This window comes from Meriones unguiculatus, chromosome 19 (genome assembly GCF_030254825.1).
Source record: "Meriones unguiculatus strain TT.TT164.6M chromosome 19, Bangor_MerUng_6.1, whole genome shotgun sequence".
In the NCBI taxonomy this organism is placed as follows: Eukaryota; Metazoa; Chordata; class Mammalia; order Rodentia; family Muridae; genus Meriones; species Meriones unguiculatus.
In genome coordinates, this window is record NC_083366.1 from 25,533,619 (window position 1) to 25,557,799 (window position 24,181).

Consider the following 24,181-nt stretch of genomic DNA (forward strand, 5'->3'; position numbering starts at 1 on the left):
TGAACGCACAGAATGTAAAGGTTAGATAAATATTCCAGTTTCCTTAAGTGCCCCAAGACCCATGCTTCATGAGGATTCTTTCAACAAAAGAGTTTGTTTGTCATGAAAGCAAAGGAACATGGTATTGACTTGAGAGCAGATTAAGGCTAGTAAAAAAAAAAAGTTGCTAAAATAAAGAACCCAGGCCTTGTAGTGATGGTGGAATTACAAAGGATGACTAAGTAGAAGCTGCTGAAGGACAAGATGTGTCATCATTTCACTTGCATCAAGCACCCTGCAGGTAATGACCTCACCAAGGCAGAGCAAAACAGAGAGATGGAACAGCTGTAAGCTATGGCCATAAAAGGAAGGGACAAGAAGAAACTGAGAATCCACAAACCAACAAAAGTGGTGAACCTGGACCTGGGTCCCTATGCATTGTTTGAGGATGGCTTTAAATGCCACGGCATAAATTTGGAAAAGAGAAAAAGAAAGATTGGGGCTACAGAGATAGATCAAGAGTTGAAAGCTATACAGCCAGAGTTCAGTTCTCAGTACCCACAACAGGCAGCTTGCAACTACCTGTAACTCCAGCTCCAGCTCCAGAGATCAAATGGACTCTTCTGACCTCCTTAAGTACCTGCACACACATACACACATACCAACATATATGCACATACAAAAACATGAACACACAGGCATATACACAATATATGTATGTATATATATGTGTGTGTGTGTGTGTGTGTGTGTGTGTGTGTGTGTGTACGTATCAAAGGGAGCCTTGGTAATGACCTCAAAACTTCATACCTGGGAAACAGAGGACTACTTTGTGATGCTATTCTTAGGGAGTCATGGACAAACATGTACTCATGCCAGATAGGGAATCCACAAAAGAACAAAGTAAGGGTAGCACCAAAGTCCAACTGATGAACCAAAGAGTTTATTGGGGTTACGTGGAGGAGCAGAAATAACTCAAAGACAGCTGCATCACCAAAAGTCCATCCCAGCATGAATGACAGCTCACGAAAGCCCTGCACCTGAAGCTCACTGCAGAAGAGGCAGGCAGTTGGACAGGTTGGAGGGGTCTATTCCAGGCAGTTAGGTGGTCTGAGCATCTCCCAGGCAGCTCAGCTTGTCTTTCTAGCTGAATTTCAGGAATTTTCTGTAATCTTTAAGTTGTTTCCTTCCTGAATATTAATGAGCTTTTCCTGCAGGATAGAATGTGTCACCTCTCTCTCTGATAACCAGAGTCTTATGTTTCTTCCCTCCAAGAAGAAATATTTCATTTCTAAGGAAACTGCTACACAGACTAGGCTCATACACAATTATACAATTGTACATTTTACCACTGACCCCCAATCCCTACTGTTAACCCAGATGTCATGATTTGAGATCCTGAGAGGAGTATCAAGGTACTTCTAGCCTGAACATGTTTACCCTAAGAAAAAGAATATTGTATATTTTCATATATCAGAGTTTACTATGCTCCAAAAAGGTCTCCGTTGAAGAAAGGTGAAAACTTGCATTACAAACAATACCACGGTGAACTCAGAACATCCTCTAGCGCCATCCAGCCAATATCCTGAGGAAGAGTGAGACGGGCATTGAGGCCAAAGTGCTACATATGTGCTGAGATATTTTAGATTGTATAAATGAAAAATCCATACATGGGATGTCTATTTTCTATTTACATCCAAAATAGTGCACACGAATTTTTATAGTACTCGGCCGTTGCACTCAACTTTCATCTCTACACATTCCCCTCAGAGATTACTCAGTGAAGAGATGTCATTCTTGCGATGAATCACAGTCAGTTATAAGCAATTAAGATCTTATACCAACTTCTTGAGACCATAGAGATGACCAATTGCACTTGTGTTGATTCATTTAATGGCACTGGGGCCTGGGGAAGCCTAGGAAGTCACAGGGCTGGCCAATTCATGCTTTGAACACGTATCCCATATAATAATTATAAATATGCATTACAGAACTGCTAGAGAATGCTATCTGGTGAGTGTTTGCTATCGCAGAGCTCAGTCTTCGCTTTATCGTTCACTGATGTTGAACATTAATGAAGAGGGGGAAGCTCACTTTGTTCAGCATCTATAGGAGACAGTATTTACTGCAGCCTCCCAGGAGATAACTGTCAGTCACACTGCCACCTGCTGGATGCCTCAGAAGAAATCGTCCTTCCATCCCTGAAACATCCCTGGGGAGAGCCCAAGAGGAGAAGGTCACCTGCGGGGAGTTTTCCCAGCAAGACTCTAAGTTGAGACTCATTGTCAAAACCAGCTTTGCCCAATCCATTCAGGATGCAGAGTTCCCTCCCAGGAGCTCTTTCGGCTCAGTAGAGACTGAAACTGATGGGCAGTCAGCCAGGAAGTGCCTGGAGCTTTGGGTTCAAAAATGAGATTCAGGGCATGTGTTGGACTGTAACAAGGGAAATAAAGGACGTTGCTCACACATGCCCACATCAAGGTTTCTTCTCTCAGAGGCGCTGTGGTACGCCCCAGCCCCTCCATCTCCTGATCCGTTCTCCCCTTCCCTTCCTCTCCACGTTACCTATCTCTTCTTTCTTCATCGCTCCAGAGTGTGCACCACACACACATATACAATGCGGATTCACAGATCCACACCACACATATGCACTCAGATACATACAATACACATGCACATAGCATCTCTGCACATGCACACTGACATGGGTGCATGCGCAGTCACAAGCAATCTAGACACGTATGTGTTCACAGGTATGCCAACATGCCAAGCCTCGTGTGCAGAGGCTTGAGGTCAGTGGCTTACTCTGCAGTGTTTAAAGCTCTCATTAGTGCCTAGAATATAAAAGGACAGATTTGTACAATATCTGTGAATTACCCATTTCCAGTTCACTAATTGTCTATGTGACTGCTTGTTGAATATGTGGTAAATTGACATAATAACGGAGTTGGATGCATTCGCAGCACTGGAGTGCTAATACGCCTGATTTTAGTCAGCATGTAGAAATGCATTTAGTGTCTCCAACATGAATGGGGAGTTTACGGAGACCGGATGGCTTCTAGAAAACGCCCAGCACAACCAACCATGGCATGATATGATTGCCATGGTAACGAGGGTATTCCAAAGGAAACTCACAACAGTGCACCACCAATTTAGGGCTCCACTAACCAACAAATAAGACCTCCGTGACGAATGCTGAGCTGTGGCTCCTGGCGACACGGGGCCTTCTAGAAAATGACGCATTACAGAGTAAAGATATGGGGGAAATTCCTCACATACTGTGCAGAGTTACCGTGGCTACCCCAGGGTGGAAATAGCACCACGGCTACTCACCATGCTTCATACAGGGAAGCTCTCAGTAAATTGCATCTGCCACATGCAGTAGTCATTTTCCAAACCTGGGGTTAGGTTTGGAAATCAGCTCAAATCTGGTTGACCCTTGTGTCTAGGCTGAGATGGATCATTATTTCTGCACGTGGATTAAGCCACATAATGGTATAAGAGGTGCAGGCATGAAAGGAATGTGTTAGAGGCAGAGCAAAGAATTAGCAGCCAAGGGAAGCCCAGACCCATCTATTTTCACTCCTTGGCTCATTGCATAACTATGGAAGAAGCCTCCACTTTCTCTCTGGCTACACTACCACTTGCCGCGAGCTCATTTTCATATTATTTTGATTGGTTCAAAAAATAGCCTCGTTACAAAACCTAAGGCTCACCTTTGCAATGGAGCTAAATAAAAAGGAACGCGTCGGTCTGGTCTTTTCTTTTTGGGATTTTTAAAGAAATGATCTCCTTTGTTTCTGCCCTTCTGTTCCTTTCTGTCTCCCTTAATAGTTGCCCACTGAAGGTCAAACACAGAAAGCAGGAAGCATAATGCAAACAGCAGGGATCCCAGAGACACACCGACGTGCATTCTGAAATCCACTCTGACTTTGAACTTGGCTTTGGAAAAGTTGCAAGTATGCTTTCAGCCTGATCAGTAAAATTGAGGTCAGTTGCCTGAGAGGTGCCTGGGGTGTGTCCAGGGTCTGTCCACACAGGCTAGGAGCTTGCTAATCACCGTATGTTCTGCAGCCTACCTGAGGAGGGAAAGGGGTGCTTATGCTAGACCAAGCGAGAGCCTTTAGAAACCTTATGGAGCCTTTAGAAAGCTCAGCTAAACCGCCCCGGGAGAGTATCCCTGGAGTCTGGTCACGGCGGGGGGTGGGGGAGCTTAAGATCCTCATTAAGCATGGCCACCAATCAAGCTGTGATACAAACTCGGAAGTTCTTACACGTTCGCTGAATGAACTTTCAAAAAGACGTTTTCTTCTGTAGCTTAGAATCATGGTTTTCTTAAATGCTGAAATAATTTTATGCCATTTCCCCTACTAATTACCATCTCATTATTATTAGAAGGATGCTTTCCTTGAAATCAACACAATGTTTGCTCTAGTTCATTTTAGTGGCATGGCAGGGGAGGCCTGGGTGGCTCCCATTCCGAGGAAGAGAGCGCCACCTAGTGGCACATCGCTCCAGGTGCACTACCTGGTTGCATGCCGGCATGGGGGGTTGGCTACCAGCATCTCGAGCATTAGCAAATGCTTCATTGCGGCGTGTTAGCGTCTTCCTGAAAATATGCAGATAAGAAAGCAAAATAAATCCTTGAGTATTTGAGATTCCTCGGAGCACGTGACCTCAAAAAGCCCGTTCCAAAATTTCTCTATACCCTTGAAAGGTATGTGATAAGCTCCACGGGTCATGAGGCGAAATGAACTTCCTATCCCCGGGGAGTTTTATGATTTTTCACGGTAACCAAGACACAGTCGGCTTTGCTTTGAGCCGATGTCTCACGTACCCCAGGCTAGCCTCGTGGAATAATCCTTACCTTCTCATCTTCCTTCCTGTACCCCGTTGGATCGGGGATTCCAGGTGTTCAGACCGTTCGGGAGAAGGAGCCCAGAGCCCTGTGCATGAAAATAAATAAATAAATGAAAGATAAAAGGAGGTTTTACATTAAATTCCCTTTCCTTGCGTGCTAACTTTTTAATCACGCCAACTGTAACGTGGTTATGACTAATTGAATCTCGCTGATCCCGTCGGGATCCTCTGCCTGCACCCTTGCGTTACGAGCTGAGCAGCGGGGTACTTCCACCCTTTCTCCATGTCCTGGAAACAAGAAGCTTCCCAGGAAACACAGACCATGCCGGATAGCTCTTCTTCATAATTCTGAAACAAGGGATTTTTTTTTAATTTTCTGATAAGAAATTCTCACTCTAAAGAAACAATGTTTATGTTCTCAGTACCCCCACTCCCAAAGATGAGGATTATAGACCAATCTTTCGTTTTTCCTCCATCTAACAAAAAATGAAAGAGAGAGAGAGAAGGAGAGCTCTTGAGACAAAAAGAAGTACCAGAGGGGACCAAACCATATAGTGTTCATCCTGACCCTTGCCCACATCTTACTCCCGGTGCCCAGCGAAGGGCTGGGTGTGAAGATGCTTTGTCCAAAGCAAGGTTAGGAGGCTCACTCACAGAAGGCTGGAGTTGACATCACCCCCAAAGCCACGCAAAGTTAGCCCCGGGCTTTCGCAAATTCTTGGGTCCCACTCTCCTCCCCTAACACACTCTTCCTGCCCCACCACCACCACCACCACCACCACCACCGTGAGGAAGACGGTTAAGCTTCATCCGTTTTGGTTTTTCGCCTGTTTTCAGTCGGTGAACAGGAACAGGCAGGCCTCTCTGACCTGTTCTAATTCAAATAAATGTTGTTTAGATTGATCCTCTTCTCTTTAATCTCTCACTAAACTGACAACCATGAGGCTGGAGAAACGGTCAAAATGGATGCGGGCACTGGCTGTTTACTCCTCCAGAGGACCTGGGTTCAATTCCTAGCACCCACTGGGTGACTCACAACTCCAGTTCCAGGGCAACCACGCCCTCTCCTGGCACCCACACGTACGGCATGCACTTGGTGCACAGACATACACGGAGGCAAAACACCAACACATCGAATAAAGATAAATAAATCTTTTTAAGTATATGATAATAATTACGCAGAGGGCGATTTCTCCACCGTGAAACTACGATATCCCCTTCTTGCCTGATGAGAGACTGTCTTCAGGGCAGGGAAGTTCTTCTTCAAGGTTAGAACAGAATTGCACAGGAGGGTTTGTGTACATTTTTTTTTTATATACTAGGTCTTACATAGCACAGGCTAGCCTTGAACTTGGAATGTAGCCGAGAATAACATTGGCCTTCTGATCCTCCTGTCTCAGTCTTGTATGTGCTGGCACTGTGGGCATGTATCACCAAGTGGATTGCATGCTGGGCGTGTTCTACCAATTCATCTACTTTTTCTATCCCCAAGAATACACTTTTCAGCACCTTGCCTCCAGGGTTTGTTTTTGAAGTGAGACCGGCCTCATTGGATCTCATCTTTTACCCTTTGCCTAGGAATACCCACCTACCTATCGCTCCTTGCCAATAGTGTTCTTCCTTTTATCTCTTCTGAAAAGTCACCAGGGAGAAGCCCTTTGCATCTGCATGCAATGTGGATTTACATGGAAGCCGGGAGGCTGTGTATCTCGGAAAGGGACCTGACCTGCCTACACTTAATGTGTCTCATTTGTCCTCTGCTGTGTACAGGCTGTCCACTGCACACCTGGGCTGCGAAACATGTAGACAATCAAAACAGAAGACTGCCAGGAAATCGGAGCCTTGGGCAACAATATGCATCCTGCAGCCACTGCACAGTGGGAGGAAAAAGGCTTGAGGGGTTTCCCCCCCTTTCCTGCTGTTTTAAAATAGATATAAATAGATGTCGTGCCTTTCCGTTCTTAGCCATAGTCACCACTGGGACTGGCTGTCGAAAGCTTATTCTATTGTAAAGACGCATGGTAAAATACGAGTTTTACATACTCCTTTTCAAGCCCGCATTATGTATGTTCTGTATTACCAACAGGATCTCCATCCAGTCCGGGACACTTGCCTTAAAATGTAATTCAGCCTGCAGCCTGGGTAGTGTCATATTGTAAGAAGGATTATGTGCTATAAATAACCGTCCCTCAAACCTAGAAGTGGGACGGCTCATGAATAACTCATGAGCCATGGGCTGCGGCTCTGCCCTTTGAATCAGAGAACATGTGTTCCCAGTCTCAAGAGGGAGAGAGCCTTCCTTCTGTCCCCCTTTCAAATGCTCAGCTTGGAACAAGCCCAAGTCCTTCTGGGATAATCCAATGAACTCCGCACTGCACTCTCCTCTGCATTTTCCTCTCTGGCTTCTCTGCTTCAGCAGGGAGGCAGGTTCTGGACCTAGGGCCTAAATGTCTCTCTTCACTGTAATGTCACATAGGAGTTAAGGTCCCATGTACACGCCACAGACCCTTCTGGGATTCAGTAATGTAAGAACACAGCACTGGTCCTAGCACCCAGGGCCTCTGCAGAACTCAGGAAGCTTGTCCTGCTTCAGCTCTAATTCCAACCAGCAACCTTTGACCTCAGCAGGGATGATGTGACTACAAGCCAAGTAGAGCTCATCAGAAGCCAAATGACAGGGGCATCATGACCTCATGAGACTGGGAGACCAGCATTCTAGCCATGAGAAGTAGCAGATCAATTTGGTTTTGGTGGTGGTGGTAGTGGTGGGTGGTGCCGGGGCTGGTGGGAGGAGGGGTGCGATGGTGCTGGTGCTGGTGCTGGTGCCGGTGTTTTGTTTGGCTTTTGTCATTTGATGCGGAGCAGAGTTGGGTGTCCTTGTACATGGAGGCTGGAGGGCAATCTTCAGTGTTCTTCAGGAGCCATCCATCCTGAGGTCTGAGACATGACCACTTCACAAAACCTGGGACTCCCTGGTTAATTTAGGCTACCTACCCGTGAACCTCAGAGACCCAACTGTCTCCACACTCTTACTTTAGGGCATTTCAAGTACACACCTCCCTGTCAGTTTTCCTTCATGTTAGAGGTGGGAATTGAACTCGGGTCCACATACAAGCACAGCCAGCACTCTGCTTAGTGAGGCATCTCTGTAGCCCCAGATGAGCTATCGCTCCCCACACACCAAGATTCCTGGCATTTGAAGACAGGATCTTGTATAATCCAGGCTGGCCTCAAACTCTTTACTTGTCTGAGAGTAACCTTGAGTTTCTGATCCTCCGGTGCTTCCGTCTTGAGTGTTGGCATTACAGGTGTGCCATCCCTGCCCATAGTCAACCTGATATTTGTAAAGAGCTGTGTTGTTCTCCTTGTCTCAATTAATAAAGGCTGAATTGGAAGGGAGGGAAGAATGGAGCCGGGAGAAGATTAACCTGATTTGGGGAAGTGGCTGAGGAGGCTAGGGTAGACCAGAAACACTGCCTCTGGAAAGGAAAGTGACAGCGCCTAGCACAAGGACAGGATATCCTTATGGGGTCCCCAGGCCATATTTGGGCTGATCACTACCATGGACCAGCTCTGGGAAAAAAAATTTTGATCAAATGAAAGAACAAGTGATCATTGCTGTGCTGACCTTCTGTGTGCTGTTTCCCTAGCCACATCCAAATGAAACTTCTGGATCCAGCTTCAAACCCATAGCTTACCACTGCTCCTAGGAATGGAGGAGGGGAGGCAGTTCCTGAGGGAACACACAGAACTGAAAAGCAACATGAAGAACCCAGAAGAAAAATGATGCACCAGGTTAAGATTTCAATCAGAAAAAAAAAAAAAAAAAAAAACAGCATTTTAGGTTTTTGGGTTTTTTTTTTTCTCAATGTTCTAAAATAATCAGAATTCATGCAAAACTATGACAAGTAAAATATCAAAACTTTTAAGTCACCACTATTACTAATCTTCCCTCCCCCTCCCTTTTTTTTCTTTTGTGCCACAAGTCTCCAATATGACTCAACACAGCACCAGACCTTCCTGTCAAATAATGATAACGACTTTTTTTTCTATAGCCGGATCCAACATCTTGCTCTTTGCTGTCTTCACCCACCAGTTGTCTGTCTGATGCAACATCCCTCACCAGCCACCTTCGACTGTACCCATCTACTCAGCGTCCCATAAATTTCCTAGAGTCAGACACCGCACACTTGGTTATGACTCCCTAACCAACATCTGTCTCCACCGCAAGGCAAGTTGCACAGTGCCTGGACCTCAGCAACTATTCACTGAATGAATACATCACCCCATGACTCAGGCAGGCCATCACTGCCCTTGAGCCTGATCAGCCATGAAGGGCAGACCATCATTGCTATGTGATATTTCTTCCACCTCTCTGCAGGAACTCTGGAATCCTAGACCCTGTCTTCTAGTTCTTATGGTCCACCCTTTCTGATTCCAGTCACATTTACACTCTCTAGCCAGCAGAGCCACAGGCTGAGGGCAACTAGCTGAAGAGGAGAGGAGCACACACAAAAAGACTTCTGAGAGTAGATGGCTCGAGTGACCTGACTCTTGCAAAGATGCCATCTTAGTTCTTTTTTTTATTCTATGTAGAGTTTTGTCCCTAGGTTTTTTATTTATTTGTTTGTTTGTTTTTTCCTCAGTGCTCTCTGGATACTGTTAACTTTTTGCTTATGTAAAGCAGTTGTTGACTGGCATTGCCTCGATGCCCAGTTAAGTTTGAATTTCAGATCAGGATGAATAATGCTTCGGTGGGCTTCTGAAAATACACTGGAAAATGTATTTGCTATTTGTAGAAAATTCACATTTAACCTACTTCCAAATATATGTACGTATTCTTTCAAAATGTGACAATTCTGCCACTGATGTGCCATTTTGTGTCTGTGTACATGCATGCTCAGTGTGTGTCTATGTATAAAAGTGTGTGCAGGAGTGTGTACACATATGTGCACATCTGTGTGAAGCCGGAGCTTGGTAGCCAATATCTTCCATGATTCCTCTCCACCTTATCTCTTAAAGACAGGGTTTTGCACTGAAACCAGCTCACCTGTTGGCTAGATTAGCCAGCCAATGAACTCCTGGGATCTGCTTCTCTCTCTCTCTATCTTCCCTCAGTGCTACATTAGAGATTCATGTGACCAGGACTGTGTGACCATATGATATTTATGTGAATCTTAGGAAGCTAAACTGAGATTGTCATTTGTTCAAAGCAGACAGGTTTCCAACTGAGCCATCTCTCCAGCCCTGATGTGATTTTACAACACTGCCATCCCACTTAGGTGACAGTGTGTGGACCTTGACTCTACCTCCCTCTGTGTCCACAGAGCCCCTCTGAAGCCACATCTTTAACCACAAGAAGAGTGGATTTTAGAATTGCTTATCATCTAAGTCCGTATTCACATGATAGCAGCAGACTTGATGGGGAAACCAGAAGAGTTCACCTCAGTTCACTGGAATTCCTCCAACAAAATGCTTTTGTGAAAACCTGACCCTTGTGGCACATGCCTCAAATCCAAGGGCTCCAGACCAATATAGGAGGAGCATGCGTTCAAGGCCAGCCTGAGACGTAGAATGAGATTCTGTCGTCTCTAGAATCACGTAGGAGACAAGACTGAACACATCTGCAGGAGTTTCTAGAGTGAGTCAACTAAAAGTTGAAACAGACAATTTATTCACAGAGAAAAGCATTCTGTAGGACAGGGAACGAGCAGAATAAAATGGAGAAAGCGGGCTGAGGGCAGCATTCATCTCTCTGACTGGAGAGCATTCAGCATTCAGCATTCATCTCTGACCAACTACCTCAGCCTCTTGACACCATGACGTCCCATGATGGACTTTTTTCTACAAACAGTGAGCCAAAATAGACCTTCTTAAAGTTGTGTTCATCAGGTTTGGTTTGGTTTTGTCATAGCAATGAGCAAACTAACTAATAAAAATAGTATGTATTTCTGGAAAATGTAGTTTTCTTAGGGAATTTTGGGGTTATTTTCTGTCTGATTTCATTTCACTGAGTTTACTTCCCCTATGGGCCTAATTTTCCTATGAGGCACTAGATCTGCTAAACACAGTTCTTGGCTGAGTACATAATTTACCAAAAAAGAGGAATTGGTCCCTATATTGTACATCACATCATGAATGAGGGTCTCCTAACGAGTCCTATTTGATCATAAAGGGATGTCCCATCTGCAAAAATCCTAAAATAAAAAAGGAAAACCTCAAAGTTACATTTTCACTGTGACAGTAAACACAAGAGCACAGTTTTGGTTTTGGTTTTGGCCTGGTTTGGTTCTTGGTTTTGCGAGACAGCGTTTCTCTGTGTAGCCTTGGCTGTCTTGAACTCACTTTGTAGACCAGGCTGGCCTCAAACCCACAGAGATCTATCTGCCTCTGCCTCTGAGTGCTGGGATTACAGGCGTGTACCACCGCACCCAGCTAACACAGGAGTATATTAACAGGAACACCAGTTGTGTGCCTCCATTCCTGAGTCCTGTTCTCAGACCTTAGAAGACAGGCGGGTGCATCTGATTAGCTGCCCGCATGGATCTCTGTGTACATCCCGCTCCATTCACTCACGGAGCCCTCACTTACAGTATCCCTGAAGCCTCCTAGGACAGATAAGTAAAGGGGTTAATGTATCCTGACTAAAGAGGGCCAGTCTTAGCAAAGTCCTCAAATGCTTCTATAGTGTGTCCCCAGCCTAGAGTAGGACCTGAGAGAAGAGTCCATGCTAGCTGTGATCAGCACCCTGAAAGGTTCCAGAATCTCCATAATCAAGACAGTAATGTCTTACACCTTCCATTCTCTGGACCCCCCTGAGAGAAACTTGCTGCTTTATTACACACACAACAAATGTTTACTTGAGGAAATATGAATGGCCTTCCTAAAGAGTCACAAGCAGTTTCAGGATGATTTTGCCATGAACTCTAAGAGGCAAGATTGGTTTATCATGATGGTTACTGAAGTCCTTGCTGGCAAAGCTTTGTAAACTGTGGGCAAGAGTCAACCTTGTCTGTGCCTTTAAGCAAAATTGTCATTGCTGCTTTCTGAGCAGCAAAAGCCCACAAGACGTTTCATGCACTGCCTTTCTATTGAGAGAAGGAAAAGCAGTTCCTTAAATGCATTCAAGTATCGTTGACAGGAAACTGCTGCCTTCAGAAAGCTGGCTGTGGATTGTGATTCATATGAAAACTCATATATGCAAATTAAAATGTTGAAAAAAAAGACACTTGTCAGCATAACCTTTAGAAAACCAAAGACTTATAACCTGAGCACTTATTCTTTAGCAAAGAGGAAAATCATGAATGCTTATTTGCTCTTCCTTCAGCATGCAGGGGCTGGGAACTGGAGGTGTCACCAAACCAGGACCAAAGTCATTCTTCTCCTGGTGGGCACATGTGACTCGACCTTTCTGGGCCTCAGTTTCCCTTCATGTGGTGTAACAGTTTGAGGGAGAGTATCTCTAATATCAGTACAAGCTCCTGTGCCCTGATTCTGTTATAGATTCCCAAACACCATAGTGAGAATATAGTCAGTACGTGTGTGTAAAATGCTGTCCTCTAAACAAATCAACCATCTAGTTCTTTGGAATAGCTGTGATAGCCTGCACGGGAGGCAGGCTCTCTCCTCCTGAGCCGTATTCCTGACCAAGCCACAAATGTTTATCCCACAGCTTCCTCAACTAGCAGCTTTCGTGGAATTGAAGAGAACTTGATCTGTTAGGCTTTGTCTGAAGAAACTGTTGTGGCTGGCTTGATCTCCACAAACCACTAAAATCCTCTCCGTATCAATGGAAGGCAGTTCTGCTTTCTCAATTCATGCGGGACGTTCTCCCTGGCACTCTCAGCTTAGCTGGTTGGTGCCAGAAGACTAGCTTTCAGCCTGTCTCTGCATCAGCATGATTTACTCATTGAGCTTAGTCATCTCCAGATTTTGATTTCAAGTGAGTGATGTATGATTCTTCTTGTCATTTGAACATTCAGTATTCATTGCATGGGGTATAAATTGGCCCAATTTCAGTATTTCAGGAAATAGGGGTTCCCAAGGAAAGGAGCCGGGATGGAAGAAAGTCAAGTAGAATAGACACAATAAATATGGCCTGTACTGATTACTTTCACCATCTGATGTGAGCACTGTCTTAGTTAGGGTTTTTATTACTGTGAAGAGATACCATGACCAAGGCATCTCTTATAAAGAAAAGCATTTAATTGGGGACTTGTTTATGATTTCAGAGGCATAGCCCATTATCATCATGACAAGGAGCATGGTGGCACAAAGGCAGACACGATCCTATAAAAATAGCTGAGGGCTTTGCATCCTAATCCTCAGCCAGCAGGCAAAGAGAGACACTGGGTCTGGCCTGGGCTTTTGAAACCTCAAAGCCTGCCCCCCTCTCCCATGACACAGGTCCTCCAACAAGGACACACCTACTCCAAAAAGGCCACACCTCTTAATCCTTCCAAACATTTCCATCAACTGGGGACTAAGTTTACAAATATATGAGCCTATGGGGGCTATTCTCATTCAAATCACCACAGGTACATTTATTGTGCCCCCAAAACAATTACAATAGCAGCATCAACAATCACAGATGACAAAGCTTTGGGTATACTATAACATGAAATCATATAACTAAGTATGACAAAAACAGTAAGAGGAAAGTTTTAAAATATGTGTGAAGTTATTAAAATGTGACAGAAACATGATTGGGGAAACGACACTGATAAAAGTTACTTAGTGCTCAAATCAAGGTTGCTACTAGCTTACAATTTATTTGTATAAAATACAGTGTTGGGTTAAGGGAGGGTTCAGCAGCAGGTAAGAAAACACTTGCTGTAAAAACATGAGGACCCAAATTCAAATCCCCAGCACCCATGCAAAGGAAAAAAAAAAAAAAACCCTGGCCTGTGACCCCAGTGCTACGAGATGCAGACACAAGAAGAAGGCTGTTGCTTCCTGGCTGCCTACATATAGCTGTAGGTTTATTGAAACTAGTAGATAAACTAGTAGCTGACCATGACAGCTGCCACTAGTCTTTGCACACACATGCATTCCCCTGCACACAAACATACAATTACACCATACACATACAAAGTGGCAAAAAGCAACATCTCAAATCATAACAAAGTAAAGTTCAACACAACAGGGTTTTCTTGTGCTTAACGTATGTTCACATTTTTTGTTTTCCTGGGAAAATATATCACAGTGTGTTCAGGTTATAAAATATCTGTTCAACAGAATGAAGTGGGGAAAATGAAAACAGCTAAGAAAAGCAAAGGTACTGCAATTTTGACAACCAGAAAAAAAAAGTCTCCATCATTTTTTTCATGCGTTGCTTTCTCGCTTTCTTTCTTGCTTGCTTGCTTGCTTTCCTCCTTCCTTTCTTTTTTACTTTTTTTTTTGCTTCTATAACATGTATTAGGACATGTGTTCTTTTAAGACGGCGTAACATGAGGCTTCCCTCTCACAAGTAATCCTTTGTATCTGTAGACACTACACCTATGGATTCCCATAAACTTGGATTCAAAACAGCGGGTGCAAATTGCAAGTTCACTGAGCATGGGCGGACACTTACTCCCATTATTCCCTGAACACGGAGCTCAGCAGCTATTTACATAGCATTTACATTGTATGAGATGCTATAAATAACTCAAAGGTGATTTAGAGTATGCGGGAGGATGTGTGGTTATATGCAAATCTTCCACCAGTTTACATAAAGGACTTTTGCCTTCTCAGATACTGGTGACCTTGGAGCCTCTGGCACTAGTGTTTTGTGGATCCAGAGGGTCAAGAGCACTTCGCTTTTCAGATATGTCACTGGCATTGTGTCAGTTGTGTATGCTGTTTTAGATGGAAGACCTCCCACAAGGAGTTCAGGAACTGATACCAGCACCCAGCTTTTGCAGAGTAGTTACCAGACATTCACCCTGGAATAGCACCTGCCTAATGACAGTCTTGATCTACAAGTGCTCACTTATCCCCAGTCAAAGAGAGGGAAGCTGAAACTGAAACTCAGGCAGGGTTGCAGTTCCAATGGTTCAATATGCGGGTATTGATGCTGTTTCCAGTTTGATACTAACATCATTGCTTCTACTCTGCACACCTGCTTCCTTTAAGCCCCGCTCCTAGATTCTCTTCCTCTCTCAACTACCAAATACCACTGGATCTCAGATGGGCTTTATAGGTGCTACCTAGGTCCCACACTCAGAGTAACTCTAAAACCTAACCTGGGATGATTTCTTGCCTTTAGCATTTGTTCATTGTCATATAGACAAACTACTTACCTTGTCCACCCAAGCCTCTATCTCTCTAACAGATCAAACAGAGATATCAAAGTACCTACCTCATAACATAGGTATGACGTTTCAAACAGTATGTGTGCACAGTTTTATTTACAGAATATTATTTTGCCTTATCTGTCGTATGTGCTGTTGTATTTAGGGTGTATGTATGTATGAAATATTTAATGCAGAGAGTAGGAAGAATGTTTAATGCATTCATTATATTAAATTTATTTTGTATGTTTTATATGCTTAAATTTGAAACTCTTGGGGCCCAGAAAATCAGTTTGTGTACATTTTTATATAGCCCCAGTCTCTGTCCTGCATGATTTCTCTCTTACACACCTCTTCCCCTGTTCAGACAGTCGTAGATTTTTCTCTAATTGGTCAGAAAATGAATGACACAGCAGCATCCCAGAGAGGGAAAACAGAACCACATTCCTAGTTTTTCAGTTTTAAAAGCTGAGGTTCTGGCTAAAATAAATAAATAAATAAAGTGAAAATAAAATCTACTTGGGAGGATATTTTTATCTGTGAGAACCAGTGGTTTTTTTCCCCTTACTGCCAGACTCAATCTGTTTTCCTAAATGAAAGAAGATGAAGAAAGGGAGTGAACAGAAGGAAAGGAATGCTTAAATGTTGAGGGGTCTTGAGATGGGAGATTGGTTCTATTTTCCACTATTGGTGATGAGCGTGAGAATAGTAGAGCAGAACGAAAGCCAGGTAATACTCAAGAAGACACAAGCTCTCTCAACTCAAACCTGCTCAGCCTCAAATGAAGGTATCCAGGACGGTGGCTAACAGTTCACACTCTCCCTCTGTGCACTAGGTGAGGACAGAACCAGGATGAGGGTGCATTATCTCAACATCCATCACTAGAAACTGGAGCAGGAAATAGAGGATGGAAAACATGTTTCCCTAGCAAATAAAAGAGGGACACTGTTCTGTCAAGCACAAGAAAAAAGGGACAAAAGAAGCTCACGGGAGTAGAGGGGAAATAAGGTAAACAGAGCATGGGGTAAGCCCCTCACAGAGCTGATTCACTCTGGAAGTGAATACAGTCCTGCAAACAAACAGAAGACACCAAGCTGTATAAGAACTGGCTGAAATTATCTTTCCCCTATTAGATAGGATTCTGGTGTGGGGGAGCACGCCGTTAATCCAGCACTCGGGAGGCAGAGGCAGGTGGATCTGAGTTTGAGGCCAGAATGAGTCCTGGACAGTCGGGGCTACACAGAGAAACTTCATCTAGAAAACAAACAAACAAACCAAAACAAACAAACAAACAACAAAAAAAAAAAAAAAGAAAGAAACAGAGATGTAAATTTCAGGATATGTTTCCATTTACATATAAGCAATTCAACTGGCTTATTGCCATGAATCCTAGCCAAATATAACTTAAATTCTTTTACTTTTGTTACTTTTTAATTCCGTGTGTGTGTGTGTGTGTGTGTGTGTGTGTGTGTGTGTAGGGGTATGTGCACATGAGTGGACCTGCCTACGGAGGCCAGAAGAAGGCATCGGGTCCTCTAGAGCTGGTAATGAAGACAGTCTTGAGCCACCTGGTGGGTGTTGAGAAATGAACTTGGTTCCTCTGGAAGAAAAGAAGACTTTCTTAACTACTAAACCACCTTTCTAGCCCCCTGAACAGAGCTTTAAGCTAGGCTTGTTTTACCTTCCCATGGAGGAACTCGTTGTGATTAGATGATTCCATCTGACATGTAAAAAGAGGACCAGACAGAGCATCGGCTAAGGGAATCTGAATCCTCGCTCTCAGGTAATACGATAGAAGTCACACATATAATTTCTTTGGACACTTTGCAGATGCCTTCTTGACAAAAGGGGAAGATTTTTTTGGAATCTGCTTTTAAGCCACCCTGCTGGGGAGAGAGTTAGAAAGTAAAGAATGGATTGAGCATATCAGGCATGATTTGATAGCTTAGAAGCCTGCCTGCCAAGTGAGTGGGGGGAGTATTTATAATTCTGCCTACTTTTGCATATGTCTGAAATTTTCCATACAAAAGCTCCATGTGATGTTTTAAAAAAAAAATAATAATCCACATCTGCCTCTGGAGCAGTTCCAGCAACTCCCACCCCTGTGATAAAAACACTTTCCATCTGTCCCCCTGGTGACTTGTCAGAGCAAATTTTAGATTACTATATTCTGCTTAAATTCCAGACCTAGTCAGGACATTGAAAATGCCAAACACTGCACCTGGGATAATTAGGAAAGTAAATTTTGTGTTCACATGAGCAAGGTCGTTTAAGAACTTGCAAATCAAGCCAAAGTGTGTTAATAATTCTTCTAAGTTATTGTGTTTTTCCCAGGTCTGTATTATTTTTCCATATAAACCTTCAGAAATTAAAGGTATTTATAGACCCATCAAAGAATGCATTCTTTTGGTCCAATGAAAAGAAGAGTGAACCAAACTTAATTGGAAGGGACAGAGTGAGTCCACCTGCACACATAACATGAGTCAGGTACATTGTCATGGATGAATGACGTCTTAGTTAGTCATCGCAGAAGCAGAGTCCTGAGCGTACCTGGGGAGGGCCTTGGAGAACTGGCTGATCCCCACTTCCTTTCAGATGTCAGATACACCTGAGATCGAGGTCTGCTCAGAGGAGATCCCTGAATCTACAGGGGAAAAAAACAAAAACAAACAAACAAACAAAAAACATAGAACCAGGTTTGTTTTCTCTTCTAAACAAACAAAAAAAAATAGTAAAATGATTAATCAAAAAGTCAAACTAAAGGGAGAAGCAGTCCTGTTAGGCCACAGAGGAGGACTTTGCAGCCAGTCCCAAAGATACCTGATAAAACAGGATCAGATGAATGGGGAGGAGGTCCCCCCCATCAGTGGACTTGGAAAGGGGCAGGGTGGAGATAAGGGAGGGAGGGTGGGAGTGGGAGGGAATGTGGGAGTGGGATACAGCTGGGATACAGAGTTAATAAAATGTAACTGATAAGAAAAAAATAAAATTATAAAAAACAAATAAATGGTTAACATCTTAATCTATAAGGAAATAAAAAAAAAGTCAAACTAGAAGGAGAAAATTTGATATTAACTACTGCTATTTCTGGATGAAGGAGAAAGAAGGACACACAGTTTGACCACATCTACCTCTGATTTTTCACTTTCCATGTCTTATATTCTGTCAACAATTTTAGGATCTATCCATTTATTATTTTTATTTAGCTTTGTTTTTTTTCTACACAAATTTAAAGATTATAACAATGTATGGACTTCAAATGGTCCATATATTTATAAGTGCAAGTGACAGTGAAAGAAAAGGAAACCCTTACATACTGCTGGTGGGAGTAAGATGTCCAGCCATAGTGGAAATCACTAAAGGGTTTCAATAAAAACTAAATGCAAATCTATAGTTTGTGGTTGACAAAGGACAATGAAGGGCAGATAGACTGACATAAGCTTCAAAGTCCTAAGTGATAATAGCTGCTTTTTGAAGTAAGATGACTTCAAAACTAATAAATATTGCCCCCTTTTTCCTAAAGTAAATCTGTATGTAGATTCTGGAACATTTGTCTCATATACACGTATACATACCTATACACACAGATGACCAAATTTACTGGGTCCTGCTCTGTCAAATGGTTGGGGCCAAAAGGTCAAGTACCCCATGATTCCCAACACAAAACAATCGTGACCAACAACAGCAGCAATCCTGTCACCAATATCATCAAAGATGTCCTACAGTCATTGTTACCAAGAGCCAAACTATCACTTTACCTCACCACCGTCATCACCAACACAACCCACCATCACCAATGAAGCCAGAAACATTACCAAAATTATCACTATCATAATCATTACCACAGATATGATGACAGTACCACCTCAAACATCCTTACCAATAACATTAAAGCACCAGCAGAGGCATCATCCCCAACACCAGGCTACTGAGACACAATCACCAACATCACTATGACAAACAGAGCTACCCCAGACACAATATAACCACAAACAACGTTAGAAGACCATCGCCAGTGTCAAAGCAGCAGCAGCAGCACGAACACCACCGTCATTACCAACAACCTTTATGTCATACAGGGCAAAACTGTGCCTGTCAAAGTTTCGAAGTGTGTGAAATCCAGGTGTTAGCTTTTTTTTTTACAACACACTGTGGGAACTGGCATTTCCTAAGTCACACAGCATCATATGCAAAGACAACAAAAAAAGCCCACGAGTATCAGTACTTTACTTAAAAATACAGCGTTGTTGTTTGAATGAAATGTCCTTCGTGAGCTCGTGTTCTAGAACACACAACCTCAGCTGGTTCTGCTGCTTTGAGAGGCTGCAGCAAGTTCAGGGGGTGTGGCCTAGCTGGGGGAAGTATCATTAGAGGCAGAATCACAGGTGTATATTGATCTTAGCAACTTCCTGTTATGTTTCCTCTGTTTCCTATTCCAGCTACCACAGGAGAGACTCTGCCACAGGCCCTTGCTGGCACAGAGATGCTCTGGGAGGCCTTCCCTAAGATGATGTACCCTCCAAAGCCATGAGCCAAGGTAAATCCTCCTTCCTTTAAGATTCTGGTGGCAGGTGCTTTCTCAAACGATAAGAAAAGTGTTTAGTGCATGCACTTTTTGATGTAAAGTTCTAGGACTGGCTCAAGGGACAGAATCAAGATGAGAGACGACAATGAGGGGTCAACTTGGAAAAGAGGAGTCCAGGTAGAGGGGACAACAGAAAGACAAGGCCACCGTCCACGCAATGGGAGCTGACCCCTGACTTGACCTGTCCATATCATTACTGAGGAATACTAATTACTTCCACATCTCGCTTTGCTCCAGGATGAGTAAGAGTACAGATAAGTCTTAAACCAGAACAGCATGTGTTTGTCAGAGGCTAAAGACAGAGAAAGGACTCGGCTATGGGAAAAATTCCCGGGAGGTACAGAGACCTCTAGAACACCCTCAGTGTTCTCGGCAAGCCACACAAGAAAATGACTTCCAAGAGGAGTTAAAAGGAACAATAGCATAAGCAAAAAGACAGTGGTCTGATGTTTGGTATTGGATGTCAGGTGGAAAAAAAAAAACCTAGGAGGCATGCCTGTGGGCATGTCAGTGAGAAACACTACAGACAGAAGCAAGAAAGCTTACCATAAACACGGGCAGCACTATACCAGGGGCTGGGCCCCCATCTAAATGAGTAAATTAATTTGGCAACACCCTTCATTTCTCTCTGCTTCCTAACTGAATGCAATGATGCCAAACAGCTCAACTTCCTCACAGTAAGGGACCGTGTTATCCAAACTGTGAGACAAAGTAAGCCCTTCTTCTTTTAAGTTGCTTCTTGTCGGGTACTTGGTCACAACAATGGGAACAATAACTAACACAAATGTCAGCAACAGAATGTATTCGTAAAATAATAGTTAACACTGGACTAAAAGAATCTCCAACCCAGCAGCATATCCAGGTTGGAAGAGGCCACTACATAACTGGATCAATTGAACTTAAGTCTCCCATATCAAAACAAACTAGAAAAATTACAATTCTTGGCACTATAAACAGTTGCTAGTTGCCGCTAAGTAATGAAATCAGACACTAATAAGCTTGAGAATTCATAGAAAAATGAGGATGTCAACATGGGTGAAATGAACGGGAAAGACAAGTGACATGAAAACACATTTTAAAGGTAAATCTAGGAAGAGAAAATCAATGGGGAAAAAAAAGTAAAACACACAGAAAAAAAAGTAAAGGCAAACACTTTAGTGTAAGCAATGCCAGTGCTCACAGTGCACCATTCTGGGTGAACTTCTTAATGGATAATATTCTCAAAAGAATAAAGTTCTGAATATGTACAAGTGTGTGACCTGAGGAGGTGAAAACCCAGGAGAAGAATGTCCATCTAACTCACGTGCAAAGCAGCATACACTGGCTCAGCCAGAAGGGCACAGTGCACAGCAGTTCTTCGTGCTTGATCCGAGGGGTTTTTGCTTGTCTTTCCAGACAGAGGCGATTGCACATATCTAAGGTATCTGTAATACATCAGAGACTCTTTGTTGAAAAAGAGTCTTGGGGACAATTCATTGGTGGGTAGTTAATTGATGGAGGAAAACGAATCCAGGAAAGGGGTGAGAAAGATAATCTGGCTGAAGCCAGTCTGCAGGGACCCTGTCACCGTCTCACACTTGAGCAGAGGGAAAACCATTTGGCCAGCTATAATGATCCGTGTTCTGTTTTTATAAGCTCCTTCCCATCCTCTTTCTATTACAAGCTGCGCTTGCAGAGCAATCCTCACCCACACAATGGGGCAAGTCCATTTTTCAATCTGGTCTCTGAAGAGTAAGGTTTATTTAAGTTGTTAGCAATGTGTGACTTTGTTTAAGGCAAAATGTCAAATACAATTACAGTAGCACCAAGACTGACCTACTTTAAAGCTGACTTGATTTAAAAATGTCTATTTCCCTCCTGAACCCTTAGTATCTTAGCAAGAGATGTTAAAATAATAAACAATTCTGAAACAAGGTTTAAAAAGTGAAAAGAAATCCCATAATTTTGGCTCAGTTTTCTAGATGGGGGGATTTACCTCAGCAATGACAACATCTGTGCGCTGAGAACAAGGGCAAAAATAAATGTGAGGAATTGCAAGGACTGCCAAAAGCTCAGAGCTAAAATTATTAAAGGAAAAAAAAGTGTGCTCCCCAAATATAAGGCGTCTGGCCTGCTCACCAATTTTAAATCATGCAACAGTGACCCAACACTGAGTTATTAAAGGGTTAGCAGCAACAACTTGTGTTTATCAAACACGAATCAGACCTGAGCATGTGGTAAGGGTACGTCTTCATCTTCACCGGCAATATGGTGGGGAAAGAGATGTCTTCCCTCAGCTTAAGATGCTCAGGTCTTCGGCGGGGGGAGGAGGTGTCTCATAGGAGGGGTAGTCCTGATACCTGCTCCTGCCACTCTGGTTCTTCTTCATCAAATACAGCAGAGAGATGATGAATATCCCATCCCAACAAGTCATAATGGAAATCCTATCCCAAAAAGGCATTCTGGAGGTAGACTGTGACCTGGTGCCCTGACAACATAAAACTGCCTTCTCTGCCCTACCACATCAGAAGCCAAGCTTCTGCAACTCTCTTTTTTTTTTCTTTTTTTTTTTTTCTTATTCATGCATTTCCCTCCCCTACACACTCTCCTTTTCCTCCCAGAGAGAGTCCATTCTTCTTCTTTCATGTCACATAATACATTCAATTCCATTTCCCTCTGTTGTCCCCCACCAACTCACTTAGACCTTCTCTTCTCACAGTCCCCTTTGTACTTTTATGCTCTACATAGTGTACATATATACATAAATTATATGTAAATCAAGATTCCACATATGAGAGAAGATATGTTAGCCTTTCTGGTTCTCGCTTATTTTGTTTTACCTCATGATATCCAATTCCATAATTTCCCTTCAAGTCTTATGATTTTACTAGTTTTCTAATGTGTACAGTCCGTTTTTTCCATCCATGTATCTGTTACTGAATATCTAAGCTGTTTTTTATGTTAGCTACTGCGAATAGTGCGACAGTAAACAAGGATGTACAACTCTCTATGGTGTAATGACATAATCTTTTAGATATAGTCCCTAGAGTGCATAGCTGGGTCATATAATATTTCTAGTTTAATTTTGTATTGCATTGGTTGACTGATTTATTGGGGGGGGAGAGAATGGGCATACACAAGAGCATGTATGAAGGTCAGAGGATAACTTCAGAAGTCATCTCTCTCCTTCCATAGTGTGAATTCTGAAAATCACCATCAGTTCGTCAGTGGCAAGTGCTTTTACACGCTCAGCCATCAGCAAAGCAGTCTAGTTCTATTTCTAGTTTGTTGAGGAGCCTTTTTTTATTGGGGTGACACCAGTTTATGCTCTCAATAGTAGTGTGCCATTTCCATAGGTGCATTAGCATTCGTCCTATGTTTTGTTTTTCTGATTCTGTCTTTGTTTGCTTTGTTGATTAAAGCCATTCTGCGTGCCGGCCCAGTCTTTTTATTCATTCCATAGCTTCACAAAATATCCACAGTGTGCCTGTGCTGGTTGTTGAGGCTGATGAGTTACTCTTCTCTAGTCACATCATTTCTGACCCACATGTAAGGAAATACATTCCATAAAAAGCCCAAACAGATGAGGCCAGTAGCTTGGTCAGGAACGCCAAAGAGATGAGGAAATGTGCTGCTGTCTGCACATTTCCATTTCTCCTAACTAACTCTTCATCTTCCACAAGCTGTGGTGATCAGCATGGCTGTGCCATGTAAGCTATGTGTGATCCCTTGTCCAATTAGCTCAGCCTTAAGGGGCCCAGCTCTGCTCCTCTGAATACTTACAATGGCACAGTTGGTGTCCTCTAAAGGAAGAGAATAATGACTTTTTCCTGATGAAAAGGTTAATCTGGTTGTTGTTCTATGAGAGTGGATGTCATAGCGGCCCTAATCTGAGGCTGAAACACTAGATGATTCCTGGAGAAATTCTTGTCTTCATAAGTCAGTATGTCAGCCAATAGATGCCCCAACAAAACAGACCATTAAATGTGGTTTTCTGTAATAATACAATGGCTGGTAAAATTCTTACACAGCTGAATGACTTCAGTCCCTAGGTTCATAACAGAAACCAAATATCACACAAGAACTGGTGTCGCTGCGCTCTGATGAGGATTTACAAGTCCTATGAAAGACAATTTTGAGGGAATAAAATCTTTGAGACTGTGACCCTTTGTACACTAGCAGCAATAACTAATGCAAACAAGAAGTCCCAGAAAACACCAACCAAATAATTTCAAAACCTTTGCTCTTCTTGCAGCTGGCAAACATGAATGTGGATATTGCCATATAATTTGCTAATAAATAGAACTGAAAAACGAGAAATGAGTGTAGTCAATGAATATATAAATGCACAAAAAGGTCACAATAAAACCCATTTGTCTGTATGATAAATATATAACGAAAAGTGTGAGTGTTGGGCCTAGTGAGATGGCTTTGCCAGTAAACAGCTTGCCATGCAAGTCTAAGGATCTGAGTTCAAGCCCAGCATGCACACATTTTCAAACCA

At 43.0% G+C, this 24,181-nt stretch overlaps 1 long non-coding RNA gene across 1 annotated transcript in view; it reads right to left on the minus strand.

Moving 5' to 3' along the window:
- The window catches only part of LOC132649156 (uncharacterized), a 35,429-nt gene extending 14,150 nt beyond the window's left edge, over nt 1-21,279 (minus strand). Inside the window, exons 1-2 of the long non-coding RNA XR_009587582.1 lie at nt 21,002-21,279; nt 4,847-4,925 (exon numbers count right to left, since the gene is read on the minus strand). This is a non-coding gene — a long non-coding RNA (uncharacterized LOC132649156). The remainder of the gene's footprint in view (nt 1-4,846; nt 4,926-21,001) is intronic.
- Nucleotides 21,280-24,181: the final 2,902 nt, after the last annotated feature.